The sequence below is a fragment of the Lemur catta genome, chromosome 7 (genome assembly GCF_020740605.2).
Source record: "Lemur catta isolate mLemCat1 chromosome 7, mLemCat1.pri, whole genome shotgun sequence".
Classification (NCBI taxonomy): Eukaryota; Metazoa; Chordata; class Mammalia; order Primates; family Lemuridae; genus Lemur; species Lemur catta.
In genome coordinates, this window is record NC_059134.1 from 82665864 (window position 1) to 82681192 (window position 15329).

Sequence of the window (15329 nt, forward strand, 5' to 3'; positions counted from 1 at the left end):
AAGCAGGCATAGACAATAAATAAATGAATGGATTTGGCTATGTTCCAATAAAACATAGTTCCAATAAAACATTAAAAAACAAGTGGTGGGTTAGATTTGACCCATTAGCAATATTTCGCCAATCTCTGTAGTAGAGGAATACAGTAAAGTCACACATTGATTTCTAGAACAAAATTGATAAAAAACTTAGTAAGACTGTAAAGAAAAAAACAGAAGACACAAATTATCAATATAAGAAATTAAAAAAGGGACATCACTACTGCTGTTAAAGGCCTAAAAGATAAGAGATATTCTGACTAACTTTAGATAAATAACTTTTATAATTTGGATGAGATAGACAAATTCATTTTTAGAAAAACTAACTCACCAAAACTGACACAAGAAGAAATAGAAAATCCAAATCATCAAATTTATTATATATATGAATCAGTAATTAAAAGCCTACCCACAAAGAAAACTTCCAGCCCAAAAGAAATTCATCAGTAAATTCTTTAAAAATTTCAAGAACTAACATCAATCTTACATAAATTATTCCAAAGAATAGATAAAATGAGAACACTTCTGACATGTTTTATGAAGCCCACAAAACCTTGATACCAAAACTTACCAATAAAGTAAAATTATTACAAGAAAAGAAAAAATACAGGCTAATCTCTCTAATGAACAAAGATGCAATAATTTGGCATAATCAAATAAAAATATTAGATCAAATCTTATGATATATAAAAAGAATACATCTCAACCAAGTTCATTTACAACAGTAATACAAGGCTGGTTTAACATTTGAAAATCAATCAATATAATTTACTCCATTAACTAAATAAGAAAAGTTATTACTCACTAAATAGATGCAGAAAAAAAGCATATGATGAAATTCAATGCTCTTTCATGATTTTTAAAAATCTTAAACTAGGAGTGGAAGGGAGCATCCTTAACTAATAACAAATATGTTTTTTAAAATCTACAGTATTTACACTAATGATAAAGTAGTGAGTTTTTCCTCTGATATTGGGAGTAAGATAAGGATGTCTACTATCACCATTCCTATTTTTTTTATACAGGGAATTTATCTTTTGTCCATTCACTCTAATTCAAACTCAAAAAACTTGAGGAAGACAAGATTCTTCTTTATCCACATAAAGCCTTGTTACGTTAGTTGCTTTATAGATAAGCACACATGATGTCGGTACAAGTAGGCACTAGGACAAAGATGGACTTGACTTTCTCATAATGGAAGAACAAGTAAGACTCCTTGATGACCTGACAATAACCTGCCATCCAATGACACTTAAAATGAGAAGTTTATTAAACTTTTTACATCTTTACCATAAACTTTCCTAAGGACTCAGCCTTCATTATCTGTATCTTTTGGTTACACATAAGTTCATATTCATCCACTTGAACACATACAAAAATCTCAAAAGAAAATAAAACTCTGCATGATGCTGAGTACTGGGTGGCATTTTGACTGACTACTATCAGAAAGTAGAGGGAGGTTGTTTTCAAAACTATTTTAGGCCAAGCACAGTGGCTCTCACCTGTAATCCCAGCACTTTGGGAGGCTGGAGCAGGGAGATCATTTGAGCCCAGGAGTTTGAGACCAGCCTCGGCAACATGGCAAGACCCGTCTCTAACAAAAAGTAAGAAAAATTGGCCAGGTGTGATGGTGTTGTGCCCATAGTCCCAGCAACTTGGGAGACTGAGACAGGAGGACACCTTGAATCCAAGACTTTGAGGCTGCACTGAGCTGTGTTCATGCCACTGCATTCTAGTCTGGGTGACAGAGCAAGACCCTGTCTCAAAAAAATAAATAAACAAACAAAAATTTTAAAAAATAATTAAAACTATTTTAAATGACTATTATCAAGTAGCAAAGTTCATTGGCATAATCCATGGAAAAATCAATGTTGATACCGGCTTCATAAATATTCAGATCTTACAAATAATATTAAAACCATTCCAAACCCTTTAGGAATGCACCTTTATGCCACAAAGAAAGTTGCCACAATTGGGCATTTTCCTGAAGTCTAAATGTGTGGGGGACAGGAGAGCGGAGGTGGATTCTGTCATGCAAAGAAATTCTCAGGAAGCTGTGAAGATATTAGCTATTTTACTCAATTTATTCCAAGCTGAAACATAATAGTACATTATAAATCTGTTTTGATTTTACTTAATCTAATGAAAAAATGTTCATCTTTTTGATAAGTGCTCATTAGCCATTTTTTTCTGACATAAACAGACAAGAAAGATGTTCTTGTGCTGCATTTAAACTCAACTAATTACAGTGCAATGACTCAAAGAACAAAATCAACGTACTGAAGTTTCTCACTTGAATTGCCTTTATTGTTGAATTAAAAATCTAACAAAAAAAATATTAAAAGAGCCCCAGTAGTGTGTTTTACACTTAGGTGGAACAATGTTTAAGTAAACAAAGGCCAAATGCTAGCACATGATACAAATTTTCAAATTTTCTGATGTTAATTGTTCTCTAAAAGAGCAGTTGCTGGATTTGCCAACAAAGGGGCATATGTTTACTTAAGGTGTTAAGAGGATGCTTTCTTTTTTGGAAAGGGTGGTGATGAATTTGCATAAACAATTCACCCAATCTCATTCAGTCCCTTATGAGACCAAAAGTCAACATGTAGATAATACCTGGTCAGGGTTGGAGCCAGGCTAGGACCAGGGAATAGTGTGAAGCTAAGAGATTCATATAAGACTCAAACTTACACCCCAGGCTTGTGCCTAGGATTTTCAAAAATACCGGAGGGTTTGGGCTTTTGAGATCACAGAGTGTTAATCTGCTGTAACATTATCCTGAATGAGTCTAAAAGAACTAACGCCACTTCCCAAAACACTTGATTTAAGCTCCAGAAAGAATTTTAACTAGAGTAATCTGACTATTGGGGCATCTTAAATGTAGCTATGACCTAAATGATCATATCATTGATTTTTTTTAATTTATTTTTTATTATAAAATTTATATATTTAGCTGAAACTAGAAATTATTTTTGACCTATAATACATAAATTATGCTTATTATAACCAAGCTCCCATCACAAAGAGAAGTAAAATTAATTTATTAAATACACTATGAAGTCAGTATTTAAATCAGTACATGTAGGTTTTTTTAAGATTCACTTGAATGAACAAACAAAATAACAAGAGAACGGTCTACTACTGAAATCATTAGAGGGATGGTTGTCGGAGTCACCTTCACAAGTTATTTTGCTAACATTTCATAGTCATTAGACATGGGAGACTAAGAAAAAACATGTATCCTGTGTCTTGCAGGAATTCAAATTGCTCTTATCCATGTTAAGAAGATGGCTCTCCTTCATTCACAGTGCTATAAGCACAGTAGCCACACCCTGAAGCAACAATGCATAGCTTGGAGCTTAAGAACTCAGGCTGGAAAAAGGAAAAGTTCAAATCCCAACTCTACTACTTCCTCTTCAAAGAAATGGGGACAAGATTCTTCACTTCTCTAAGTTTCATAAATGAGTAAGTAACGTGGGGGAAATGACGCCTACGTTGCTGTGACGAACATTCAGTGAGATGACACATGGAAAGCATTTGGCACAGGGCCTGATACATTATCCGAATTCAAAAATTAAGCTGACATTCGTGAACCACCAATAGGACATGATTCTTGTGGACCTTTTGAGGAGCGAGGAGCCACTCTTCTGTGTCATTCTATGTGTCATTTTCAACATTCCGGGGCTATCTGGAATCAAAAGGCAGATTGTCTTGTATCACACTAACTGGTCGGTTTCAGCTATTAAACCCGCAACCTTGACCTTGTTATCATCATTACAATCAGCTCCCTTTATTAGACCTCACTTCCAAGTGTCAGTATGTATGAGGAATGTAATATATGGTACGTCGAGTCATTACAGGTCGCTGGAAAACCACACCTTTTCTGTAATTCTGCTGAGTTTTATTTCCATTAATACTACTTGCCACAAAGGAAACGTTTACCAACTTATTAGGTAAGGAAATAGACCACGTTTATTTTCCTCTGGTTTTGGCTAAAGAAATGAAACCCATGTTTCTAACCCTATGTATGCTTATCAAGGCTAACCCAAACACCTCATTCCTCCCCACTAATATAAAAGGGTAATAGTCACCCATTATTGAATTCTTACTAAGTTCCAAGTACTGCATGAAACTCTTTTATAGACCATCTCATTTCATCCTCACACAACCCTAAACAGTAAGTACTGACATCCTTACATTACTCAGGGAGGTTAAGCAACTTATTTAAGGCCCTATAGCTAGTAGACTGCGATGGCTCAAAGGATGGTGTCCCCTCCAAAATTCATGTTGAAATTTAATCCCCATGGTGGTAACATTTAGAGGCAGAGCCTTTTAGGGAAGTGATTATGTCATGAGGGCAGAGCCCTCGTGAATGGATTAGTGCCTTATAAAAGGGCTGGAGGGAACTAGCCTAGGCCTTTTTGCCCTTCCATCCCTTCTGCCACTTGAGGACATGGCCCTCTAGGCATCATCTTGGAAGCAGAGACCAAGGCCTTCACCAGACACCAAACCTGCTGATGCCTTGATCTTGGACTTCCCAGCCTCCAGAACTGTGAGAAATAAATTTCTATTACTTACAAACTACCCAGTCTCAGATTTTGGTTATAGAAGCACAAACATACTAAGACACAGGCAATGGAGTCAGGATTCAAATTCAAGTTGGTCTGAGTCCAAAGCTCATGCTCTTTATCACAAAACTATAAAAACAGAAAGAGCTACAGAAATTATCAGCAAACATATCCAGGCAGCATTCACATCAGCAAAACTTAATTCTAAAGAGAACAGAACTGGACACCAATTAAGTGTTGTTCTTTCCATTTGGGGGGTCATCTAGACACTGCTTAGCAAGTTTGTTTTTTTACTTATTTCTGTATACATTTATTGAACAACTACTATGTAGTAGGCACTGTGTTAGGTGATAAAAATAAAAACATGTTTCCTAATCTAGATTTTCGGTTACTTCTCCCGAGCCTCATCCAAAGCCCAGGAACATTCATTAGAATTCCTTTTCTCACTGCCATGTTTTGGATAAGCACGAAGAACCATCCAGTCCCAGCTCTGGTCTGTGGGAAAAAATTAAGCCACTGAAGTCAAATGTCTGTTACACGCAGCCAAACACAATACTCTTCTAAGGTTTATAACAACATCAAAAGACAAAAGGCCACATATCAATGGGAAACCTGTAGCCCTCCTGCTCTTTTCCAAATGGCTGAGATTATACACAGAAAACAACACGGCAATTAATTAAAGTGCATTTCCTGGTCTGCAAACACCGTTATAAGCTATACTGGCTGTTCATTCAATACTCCACAAATAGTTGTATCTTTTTTCCATTTTTACATCTACATCTTCTTAATGGAAAGACCACATGATTATTTCATGTGGTCTCTATCCCTTAAACTTTATAAAGAGGTACAGACAAAGATAGGCATCTCAAAAGAATCAACCAACTAATAAACTTTCTGATAGGAGTAAAACAGTATAACCCATTATCTCCTTTCATTTTTATTTAAAAACCTCTCTATTATAAAAGTGACATATGTACTTGATAAAATATCCAAGCACTACAGAAGAGCAGTAAATGAAAAATTCATCTTTTCAAAGGTTCTTTACAAATAGTTATTACCACATGATTTCATGGCCTGTTCTGTACTGTCCGCCTACACTGATCCCGCACCCCACCCCCTCTCCCACCCTGCATCTGAATCTCCACATTCAGGAATGGGATTACTTGGGCCAGACTAGTTGAGGTCTACCTGTCCATCACCTCTCCTCCCATCATGTACCACTTTTTGTAATTATAAAGTTACCAGGGTGGTTGTTTAATACCTGTCTGTCTCCTACTCTAGACAGAGATTCTTTGAGGGCAGGGACTCATTGTTGTTGTTTTTGTTTTATGGTATGCCTTCATCTTAGAAGGCACTCAACAAATATTTGATGAATGAATGAGTCAATAATAATGAGTATTAGAAGTGAAGAAGTTCTGACTTCAAAACAACATGTTGTACACAATAAATATACATATAATTTTTAGCTGCCAACTGAAAGAAATAATAAATAAATAAGTAAATAGAGTAAAGTTCCGGGAAACTGAACTGAAACTTGTCTTTGTACCTCAGTGACCTCTGTAAGGGCTAGGAAGGACATGGTCATCAGAGACAAAAAGGATTCTATGCTCATTATTCAAGTCAAGATCTTTTTGTTCCCTGAGTCATCCCAGTTAAGGAACAGCAGCCCTGCTCTACATGGGCTTATAGGAAAGGGAAAAAAAGATTTCTTCCTTGTGCTGTGACCTGTCCAAAGGAAAAAGCTTTTTCATCTCCTTATCTCTCAAAGTTTCCTTCTTCATAAACAGAAGGTTCTGATGCTAGACTTCTTGTACTGAGAAGCCCGACTTGGGGCAGAAAGGACCATCCCTAAGCCGACCCTCTCTCCAGATGGAAAACAAGTGATTTGCACCTTCACCTCCAGCAGGAAACTTTCATCTGTAACATCACAAAACCCCACCATTTGACTTTGGCATCCTGAACATGGCCAGGCAGGGCTGGAGGTTAGAGATGGGAGCCACTGCCACCCTGTGGTTTGGGGCCACTGAGCTCACCCTCAAGTATTCTCTGGCGAGAACCAAACCAATGTTTGCCAAGGCACCCAGTGATGACTGGGCTGCTGGGTGCTCATCAAACTGTAGGGTTTCTTCCCCCTTCTCCCCTCCTCCTAGGGTTGGAGACATAGTACATGAAGATGACAGAGGAAGGCAGTCATTTTAGCATAATGATCATACAGGAGACATTCACTGAATTGTCTATCACATTTTGCAAATATGCCATCTAGAAAAGACCACTGTGAAAATCCCCTCTAACCCCATCATGTGGTACCCTGGTACCATCTGGTCAAGAATACAGTGAAATGAACCAGCATAGGAAGAGGCAAAACTTAGAAGATCAGATGCAAACAAGGAAAAAATGAAGAGGCCACAGGGGAGGTGGAGAGAAGATCACGAGATGGAAGAGTTACTTCACCTCCCTGCACCCGCTCCATCTATAAAATGAGAGCAGTTCACGTGAAGTCCTGAATTTAGGTGCAGAATGTCAGCTGCACAAGCATAGGGTGAGGAACCTCCGAAGAGAACCAGGGGTTTTAGTTGATTACCAGGTCCATGTGACACACAGTATGGTGTATACAATGTTAAAAAAACAAACACAGCCTCTGGATGCATGAACAGAAGTAAAGTTGTTTGTGATCATGAGGCCAGAACTATTCTTTCTGCATGTCTTTGAGGTACAGCACTACAGTCTTAAGGAGAACTACCTTAAGTTCCGGAGGAAAGCTACCTGCATGGCAGAGGCCAAGAAACCACAGGACCTGAGATGACGGTGGCTGTCACAGGGGCAGAAGGCACAACCCTCCTGCCCATCTCGGCTCTTGCCTCATAACCTTTTCTGTGAATGTGACAACCACTAGCCTCTTCCTGATTAGGAAACCACCCTTTCCTTATCTGTCTCAGCAGATTATGAAGAATTTCACTAAAGGCCAATTCGATCTAATATTTTATGTGTATGTATGTGTGTCGGTATAAATATATAAGCATTTGTTTATATACTGCTTCATTCTAAAAAGGATTCGAGGTGGCTTATAGCAATGTATACAAAGAATGAAAATAGCACACAGTAGAGAATAGGCAAAAATGATAAATACCCTCTTTTCCTACCTCTTCTCCTTCCCCAGCCCCCATTTTGTCTCAGGTTGCCAAGTCACCTATGCCGTCCAGTTTGACCCCACGCCTGCTCTGAGTGACCCTGCTCAGCAACAGCAGCCTGAGTCAAACCCAGGCATTCAGCTTCCTCTTCTCCGGCCCACTTCCTTCAGTATTTACAAGACCATCCGTTAGGCACTGGAAACACAACAGTAATAAGACAAGGCCACTTCCCCCCAGAGAGTTCAGGGTCTCGCACCCAGCCTTCTTCCAACAGCGGACAGAGAATTAAAGAAACTGGCAATGTTGACTTAGGAAGTGCAAACTTAGAGGAGACAGGATTGCTGTTTCTTAAAATGTGAAGGGCTTCTATAGGATTCCTCTTTTTATTTTGATTTTTAACTATGCTATTTTATGTGCACTTTTATTTGAAGAGACCTCAACTTCCTTTTGGATCCAAGTAAGTTAGAGATTAGCAATGAGTAGACACAGCAATATACCAGAGTGGTTAAACACAGGAGTTTTACAGTCAGTTGTCTTGATTTCAAATCCTGGCTGTTAGATATGACTTTAGTTTAGATTAGATTAATTAGATTATATTTGGGGCAAGTTATTTAATATCTTAGCATCAATTTCTTCATCTTTAAAATGAGAACATCAATATGTTGTGAAGATTAGGTGGCATGATGTATTTAAAGTGCTTAGCACAGCACCCAGCACATAGTGAGTGTTCAAGCAGTAGCTAGTTTTCATTAAATATATGCATATTTGAATATCTATTGTATAGAAAAGGAAATAGTGACAGCAGTGAGCTGAATTTGATGTTATTATCATCACCTCTAGAAACAAACTGGCTTCCTTAGATTGAAATTTTTAGTCATTCATATAAGGAATAAGTTTCTTACATCAAAAACATTTAAAAACTCACAAAATTAAAAATTGCAACAATGTGCGGGTGAACTCTGTTGTTGCAAGTAAACCTGCAGCGTGATGCCCTCACCACGATTGGGAGCGAGTTGAGCTAGGTGGCTTATAAATTCCCTTCCTACTGTAAGACTCTGAGTTTGAGTTAAAATCTACAGTAGAGTAAGAAAAAAAGAATCATGGTAGCCCCTGGAAGGCCTTCCAGTCAGCTCCACCTCAAAAGCCTAGATTAAAAGAACTGAAGGCAGTTTTCTGAAGAACTACAAAGATAACAGATTCCTGGAGCAGGGAAGACTCAGATGGCCAGAGGCCAAACCTAGAGTGCTAGATTATTTTGTTTGGCTCCTGCAAAACAAATGCAAATCTCATCAACAATCAATCAATGTTTATCTTATCCAGGAATGTGAAAAGCTCCTCGGCAAAATGCAAAGCAGGTACCAAAGGCTGGGTCCCAAAAATAAGACTGACATTTAGAAACAGACTGTGAGATTCTTATAGATGACAAAGACCATGAACCTTCCTTTTTATCTCAGGAGCTGAGCTGTATCTCTCGAGGCACAGGTCAAACATCAGTATTTTTAGTCATAAGCTGACAGACCTGGGTCTCACTCCAATTTGCACAGAGACACTATTCTTTAGTCCTTCTTCTAGACAAAAATGTGCATGTTTTGAGGCACATTTAATTCTGGACACAGTTGCTGCATAAGGCAAGTGATGACATTCCCAAATATGGTCCCTTTGCAAAATATTCATCAGAAAAGTGAGAGAGGACTAATAGAGGAGGCTCTGGTCTGAATATTTTTAAATTTTGCACTTGAGCTCTTAAAAGAAAAGTACATCAAAGCCAAATGAACAAAAACAACATCTGAAAAACACCTGTCCTTACCAGGCAATTTTAAAATAAACTATTATTTTTAAAGCTACTCTCCAATTCCTTACAGATGAGTGTTAACTTTTGTTCCTAATCAAAAGCTTTTTTATGCATTTAGTTTCAAATTGTCATGCTGCCTACAAAATCTGCACTAAAGCAATTTGAAGCCCTAGAGTAAACAAAATGTGTTCAGCAGAATGGCAGGCTCAGGAAGCTGATCTGAAATATGCACACACTGTCTGTCGGGGTGTTTTCTGGCTTTTTCTCTGTTTTACTCATTTATACTAATGTGTGGACAAAAGGGTTGAAAACATTTTGCTACAAATAAAACCCTGAGAATTATATGTAATTTCTAAGCTTATCCTTGGGAAAGAAGCCACAATCTGTTTTCAGACAAGAGTAAAACACTTGCAATTCCCTTTGAAAAACAACATCCAATCTTCCCTTAAATTGAGATGCCAGAGGAACTAGATTGCAATTTAAATCAGAAAACAAAATTAGTCCAGGTACACCAGGGTGGAAGGAGAGGCAGAGTAGACACTGTGGTAAATAGCCTATGAATTCAAAATGTGGAGTCTTCCTTCCGCCCATAGCAGATTTTGACTTCCAACAAATTAGAGAAATAAATTGTCAGTTCACCTATGATTCACTGATAAACATTTTTCACCGGCCACTTCATGACCATCTTTCAAGCTGAGCCTTTTTAAATTCCATAAAGGATTAGGGCGTAACAATAACTCTTGGAGTTCACAATAATCCTTGGCAGTCCTCTAATGAAAAATAAAAATCACCTCCTAATTCCAACAGTTTGCCATAGTAACAGAAGCCTTCATATTATTAATATTATTGTGGCCCAAGGGAAAGGGGCAGGAACTGACAACAGCAGCTAAAATATTTCATCTCCTGGTTAAGCCCCATGAGATTCAGGTTTCAGGTTGGGTTCAAAAACCACAAACAAGGTCCAATATCAAGGAAGGACTTGGATGAACACCTTCATGGGCTGCAGAAATGAATTGACCATCCTTGATGGACAGAGGCTCACTGGCTAAGATTTCTTTGTGCTTCAGTAAAGGGATCCATTTTTTGGTTCTTCTTACAGGCTGGACAAAAGGTTTGACCTCCACATTTCCATAAAGCTCAGTACACCTTGGGATAATCATAATCCCAGATTCGTGTACTCTTCTCTTTGGGTTCTCTAACCAGCTGAGACCTCTGCTGGCAGAGAATGGTGGGTTTTGTGGGGAGGGAGGGAATACATTATGATTGGAGGAGTTTCCATTCCACACAGAGGTGCCTTTATCTCTGCAAATATGTCCCACTGGCAGGCTGGCTGGAACCAGACCTATCTCTCTCTCCAAGGCAAGGGCATTTCAGGACTCAGCCCAAGGTGGTATCTATTTAGTCCAAAACTTTGCCATCAATAGAGCACACAATCTGCCTAGCAGAGTTCGTGTGGCTCCCCTGTGAAAGGCATTGATCCCAGGTGAGGAGACATAGCCAGACAGGAGAGATCCTTCTACAAAATGATTTTTGCAAAGATTCAGGGAGGTAGAAGGGGCGGGGGGTGATTTACATTAATGTACCATCCTAGCATTAAATTCTGCCCAAAGTGGGCTTTTGTCAAAAATTATACCAAATGCTGGGAAGTGATAATCAACTGAAAGCAAAGTGGTCCTTCTTTACAGGAAGGTTTCAAATTCACCATCCTTTTTGGGAGAAGTGGGTCAGGAGGTGGGGAAGTGGGTTTCTAAAAGACACAGCAATTATAAATGTGCTGATCTAACATTGTCAATGACATCTCATCCCAGATGGCAAGTGAAGGAGACAGTGGGATTTAAGGCACCTAGACACTTGCCAACAGAATATGAAGACATTAGGGGGGGAAGAACCAAACAAACAAGAATTCTTAAATTGCATGGTTTAAAAGTCACATAGGTCTAAAAACAATAAGGAACAACTTGAAGAATAAGTGTCTAAACCTCAGAATAATATGAACTTCCAAGTGCAAAGAATGGGGATGCCGACTAAATTCAAATGTGTTCAGGAGACTTTATTCCAGGACACAAGGCTGAGCTGCTGCAATGTGCACAACTGGGGTGTAAAGTCAATGGGATTACATTTTCCTAATTATTTTCTGCTTGAGCTTTACAGCACATACACAAAATGAGATCAGCCGGGACTTGCCTCTCTAACAAATCACTCAGATTTAAACATTGCTCACATAAACAAAGGGGGGTGGGGTGGAGGAGCGAGGCTTCCACACAAGGCTGGGAAAAGACAGAGAAGGGCTTCTTCAATCACAGTTGCAAGGAACAAAAACCTGGAGGGGGAAAAGAGCTGTTGGACCGCCACCAAATCTCCCCCACTGGAGACAAGAGCCCATCTGCTGAGCTCGGCAACTTCGCTGTAACTACCATTCAGCTCGCGTCTCTGCAGAGATCTGTCTGCAGGGCTGGCAGATGGACCCCTGCTTCCCCGAGTCGCTGTGTTATTTGTTTAATAAATTTAATTAATATCCATACTGCACTGGATTGCTTCCAGAAAAGGGGCCGAAGTGCTCCCTTTCCCCAATAGCTACATGATGAGTGATTTCCCAGAAAAGAGCAGATAATGATGGTGCCCGGGGCCACCGAAAAATTAAAAGTACCATGTGCTTACATTACTTTGCATGTATTAATTTTTTGCAGTGCACTAATGTGCTTTTGATGGGTATTTTCACTTTATGAAAGTATACAATTCCAAAAAGAAGGCAGAGCATCTCTTTTTTCAGATCAGTGAGATTAGTTGGAATGTTTTTAAAAGAACCCAATTTTACCAGATATTCAATACTTGTTATCTATTTCCCGAAAATGGAGGCCCATGAAGGGTAAGAAGGTTCCCTTTGGCAAATAGCTATTAATAGCTCCACAACCATTTTCAACAATCTGAAAACCTTCCTGGTCATATTGAACTTGTATTATTTCCCAAGCTGAAAAATGTGAGTATCACAAACATGGAGAATGGAAAGACTCTTGGACAAAATCCAGGCAGTAACATGCTTGCGCTTTGTTAAATGGAGTCCCTGCAATCAACAAGTATGAATTAAAGCAGTGTTTTACTAGCCTTGCTATCCAATGTCATCCTGTCCTTCTATGCAGCAAATTTCAAAATTAATCTAGATTTCCCATAGTGTATTCCAAGGAAAAATAGTCCCTTGAGGACATAAAAGTTATTCCATGAAAAAAAGCATTCTGTCATCAAGTAAGGCTGACAAGTATTATGTCAAGGAAGGTTAAGGCCGGGCGCGGTGGCTCACACCTGTAATCCTAGCCCTCTGGGAGGCCAAGGCGGGTGGATCGCTCGAGGTCAGGAGTTCAAGACCAGCCTCAGCAAGACCCCGTCTCTACTAAAAATAGAGATAAATTATCTGGCCAACTAAAAATATATATAGAAAAAATTAGCCGGACATGGTGGCCCATGCCTGTAGTCCCAGCTACTCGGGAGGCTGAGGCAGTAGGATCGCTTAAGCCCAGGAGTTTGAGGTTGCTGTGAGCTAGGCTGATGCCACAGCGCTCACTCTAGCCCAGGCAACGAAGTGAGATCCTGTCTCAAAAAAAAAAAAAAAAGGAAGGTTAAATACGTTTCTTTACTGCAGGACTTCTCAGAGCCTTTAATGTACTAACAGGTATTGTAAATATGCCTGTAGAGGGGGATGGGATTCAATATAAAAGGGAGCATTTCTCAAAACCCAGGCCCATTTTGTTCACCACTATATCCCAGGGCCTGATACAAAGCATGGTATATAGTAGATAAGGCAACATGAAATTAATACTTGTTGAATCAATGAATGAATGAGCAAGAAAGTAAACCTCCAATGGCTTCACTTAAGACTAATCCTTGGGCACCTGAACCTGACCACTGATAAGATTTGTGTTAAAAAAACAAATGAGGCCAGGTACGGTGGCTTACGCCTGTAATCCTAGCACTGTGGGAGGCCGAGGCGGGTGGATCACTCGAGGTCAGGAGTTCGAGACCAGCCTCAGCAAGAGCGAGACCCCGTCTCTACTAAAAACAGAAAGAAATTATCTGGCCAACTAAAAAATATATATAGAAAAAATTAGCCAGGCATGGTGGCGCATGCCTGTAGTACCAGCTACCCGGGAGGCTGAGGCAGTAGGATCGCTTGAGCCCAGGAGTTTGAGGCTGCTGTGAGCTAGGCTGACGCCACAGCACTCACTCTAGCCTGGGCAACAGAGCGAGACTCTGTCTCAAAAAAAAAAAAAAAAAAAAACAAATGAACAAAAACATTTCCCTACTAAGGAAGACTCAAAGGTACTTGACTCGAATACTGAATTTGGAGGGTTCTACATTCAAGGTGCTATTAATATTTCCCTTTATTAGGTTTATTCTGCATTCAAACTCTTCTCCACTGCTAAATATCCTCCTATACAACCCTCTGTTCCCTTTCATGAAAACCTGAACTTGCAGAATTTTTACACTTCTCAGATCCTTGGCAATACCCTAGTTTATATGTCTTTGATGTGCTTAATCCCTTCCTAGAAACTGAGTAATGAATTCAATTTGATCATATGCATTGAGCTGGTGAAATTAAAGTTTTATTTAAGGTAATAGGAAAATTTTTAAATTATCTTAATGTAGGTTAGCCCATTTGCATTTTGTCAAAAACCGTTCCCCATTGTTCATTCCCTTATCTAATTTTCCTACAATATTCCATGCTGTTAATACAGCACTGAGTTCACACGTCTTACTCCTACAACTTCAGACAACTACAGCCCTTCCCACTCATTAGATACTCAGAGAGAATATACAAAATGGCACCCAATCCTGCATATCCAGAATAACTAAATGATAAAAATCTCCCCTCTAGCACATCTGGCTACTATTATGTTCGGAGCCATCACTAGAATTGCCCTCAATGCCCCTGCTCATGAAAATACAGGCTTTTTTCAGCATTCTACTCAAAACTGTCCCAGCCTCTACTCATCACCCACTGCCAAAGCTGCTTTGGCATTTTCAGGTATGTTATAGCAACAGCCCCACTTCTCAGTACCAACTTTCTTAGTCATCTTGTGCTACTACTACAGAATACCGGAGACTGGATAATTTATAAAGACCAGAAATTTATTTCTCATAATTCTGGTAACAGGGAAGTCCAAGATCAAGGGCCCAGAATCTGTTGAGGACATTTTTTGCTGTGTCATCCCATGGCGGAAGACAGAAGGGCAAGAGAAGATGAAAGAGAGCAAGACGGGGTCAAATTCATCCTTTTATAAGGAACTCACTCCCTCAAAAACAAACACATTCCTGCAGTAATGGCATTAATTCATTCACGAAGATGGAGCCCTCATGGACTAATTGTCTCTTAGAGGTCCCACCTCTTAACACTGTTGCACTGGGTTAATACATGCTTTTGGAGGGGGGGGGGCGACACATTCAAACCATAGCACAATCTGTAATAAGTACCAAGAAGGAAAAGGAAAACATGATAGAGGGAGAGTAATAGAGAATTGCTTAATCAAGGGCAGTCTCTCTAAAGAAGTAATACTTAAGCTGAGATATGCTGGAACAGAAAATTCCAGGCACATAACAAGTAGGAAAAGGAGTGTTCCAAGTAAAGGGAACAGCATGTTTCCTGATAAGAGAAAAGTCTGGCATGGTATAGGAATCAAAAGGAGACTACCACAGGAGCATATGGGTAAGGTGGAGAGTGGAATAAAATGAGATCACACAGGCTATGGTGTGGAAAATGGACAGAGTAGGACTGGAGGTGGGGACATCAGTCAAAAGGCTGCTGTAGTAATTTAT

General features: G+C 39.3%; 1 protein-coding gene across 1 annotated transcript in view; it reads right to left on the minus strand.

Moving 5' to 3' along the window:
* The window catches only part of LOC123642556, a 100666-nt gene extending 92849 nt beyond the window's left edge, over positions 1–7817 (minus strand). The window contains exon 1 of the mRNA XM_045557734.1: positions 7745–7817. The gene's annotated coding sequence lies outside the window, so the exon portion shown is untranslated. The remainder of the gene's footprint in view (positions 1–7744) is intronic.
* Between the last annotated feature and the right edge of the window lie 7512 nt (positions 7818–15329).